Below are 2,700 nucleotides of genomic sequence, written 5' to 3' on the forward strand. Positions count from 1 at the left end.
GGAACGGAGAGATGAGAAGCATCAATCATTAGTTTTTTGTTGTGCATTGAGACACTTTAGTTGTTCATTGATTGCTTTCTCATATGTGCCTTGACTGCGGGCCTTCAGCAGACCAAGTAACACCTAGCTTGAGCCAGCGACCTTGGGTCCAAGCTGGTGAGCTTTTGCTCAAACCAGATGAGCCTGCGCTCAAGCTGGTGACCTCAGGGTCTCGAACCTGGGTCCTCAGCATCCCAGTCAGATGCTCTATCCACTGCGCCACCGCCTGGTCAGGCAATAATAAAAAAAGATCTTTTAAAAATTGAAAAAAAGAAACAAAGAAAGAGGAATGGGGAGGCAGACAGAAAGAAGTAGTTTCAGCCCTGGCCAGATAGCTAGGTTGGAGCATCTTCCTGATATGCAAAGGTTGTGGGTTTGATCCCCACCTGGGACACATACAGGAACAGATCGATGTTTCTGTCTCTCAGCCTCTCTCCCATCCTCTCTCTGTAAAATCAATAAGTAACTTTAAAAAAATACTTTCAAAGGTGCAGCAGAACCCCTTCTGTTCCCACTGTGTCCTGTTCCCACTGAAGCCTGGGATGGAAGGTGAGACTCTGCTGAGCCCTCAGACAGTCCCCGTTCCTGCTGCCTTTTAAATGTGTAGGAATTTCTCCAAGTTATAAGTTGTGTGAGGGTTGTTTTTAAAAGTAATTTATGAGCCTGACCTGTGGTGGCGCAGTGGGTAAAGCCTCGCTCCACCTGGAAATGCTGGGGTTGCCGGTTCGAAACCCTGGGCTCGCCCGGTCAAGGCACATATGGGAGTTGAAGCTTCCTGCTCCTCCCCCTTCTCTCCCTCTCTCTCTCTCTCTCTCCTCTAAAGTGAATAAATAAATAAAAATAATTAAAAAAAAAAGTAATTTATGACTCTTTTTTTGACTTTAGAATTAAACGTTTATGAACAAGGATAATAGTATTATATTCAAATGTTTACAGTAATGCTGACATCACTACATGGACAGGTTGCTAACAGCTTTAAAGACACTTTTAGGTTTTTTTCCTTTTTTAGCATGAAATGATTAGCAAGTAGTTCCTGGTTAACTCAGAAACTCACCTGGAGGCTGCACAGGGCTGCTGCCCTCACCAAGCATGCATGGCAGGGTGGAGAGTATCAGACTGTGTGGCTTGAGAAGGCCGGGAAACAAAGAAAGGAGACTCAGCTGTGTTTTCTTTCTTTGTGTGTGTGTGTGTGTGTGTGACAGAGACAGAGAGAGACAGAAAGAGGGACAGACAGGAACAGACAGACAGGAAGGGAGAGAGATGAGAAGCATCAATTCTTTGTTGCAGCATTTTAGTTGTTCATTGATTGTTTTTTCATATGTGCCTTGACTGGGGGGCTACAGCAGAGTAAATTGACCCCTTGCTCAAGCCAGTGACCTTGGGCTCAAGCTGGTGAGCCTTGCTCAAACCAGATGAACCCGCGCTCAAGCCAGCGACCTTGGGATTTCAAATCTGGGTCTGCGCATCCCAGTCTGATGCTCTATTCACTGGGCCACAGCCTGGGCAGGCTACTTTCTTCCTTTATAGACATAAAAGTGGTGGCGCAGTGGATAAAGTGTTGACCTGGAATGCTGAGGTCACCAGTTTGAAACCCGGGACTTGCCTGGTCAAGGCACATATGGGAGTTGATGCTTCCTGCTCCTCCCCACCTTCTCTCTCTCTCTCTCTCTCTCTCTCTGTCTCTCCTCTCTGAAATGAATAAATAAAATAAAAAAATTAAAAATTAAAAAAAATTCTTTGGGGTGAGGACAGTATATTTGAAAATTATGAATCCTAGAGAAATTAATCAAGTCTTAGGCAGGACTGGGATAAATTGAGCTGCAAAAGTGTTAAGTACTATTAATACCTATCTCCCCCTAAAAAAAAAAAATTAAATCCTCTAATTACCAGTCTTAGCTGATGGCATAGCAGAGGTGAGCGCTAGGAACCCACTCACTGCTCCAAGTCTCCAGCCCTCTGATGGGCCAGTAAACTAGGTGCTCTGTGCTTTCAGCATGGGCAGAAGCTGGTAGCACTGCCTGAACCCCCATGGAAGTATCTCAAAGAGCAGAAATCAGTCCTCCCCTTGCTGTGAATGTTCAAGACCTCTTTGATGACGCCAGGAGGGGCTTTCAGAAGCTGATGAAGCCTGACCTGTGGTGGTGCAGTGGATAAAACATTGACCTGGAAATGCTGAGCTTGCCGGTTCGAAACCCTGGGCTTGCCTGGTCAGGGCATGTATGGGAATTGATGCTTCCAGCTCCTCCCCCCCTTCTCTCTCTGTCTCTCTCTCCTCTCTCTTCCTCTCTGTCTCTCTCTCTCCTCTCTAAAAATGAATAAAAATAAATAAATAAATAAATAAATAAATAAAAAAGCTGATGAAAAAAGAGTGAAGATAAGAAAAATACACACTGGAGTCACTTGAACAAAGCTGCTGCTAAATTATGAACATTATGAAGGTTCAGGCATGATAAAATGATTCCATTTCTTTTCTTCTTTTTTTTTTGTATTTTTCTGAAGCTGGAAACGGGGAGAGACAGTCAGACAGACTCCCGCATGCACCTGACCGGGATCCACCTGGCACGCCCACCAGGGGCCACGCTCTGCCCACCAGGGGGCGATGCTCTGCCCCTCTGGGGGGGGTCACTCTGCCGCGACCAGAGCCACTCTAGCGCCTGGGGC

This window comes from Saccopteryx bilineata, chromosome 2, assembly GCF_036850765.1.
Source record: "Saccopteryx bilineata isolate mSacBil1 chromosome 2, mSacBil1_pri_phased_curated, whole genome shotgun sequence".
Lineage (NCBI taxonomy): Eukaryota > Metazoa > Chordata > Mammalia > Chiroptera > Emballonuridae > Saccopteryx > Saccopteryx bilineata.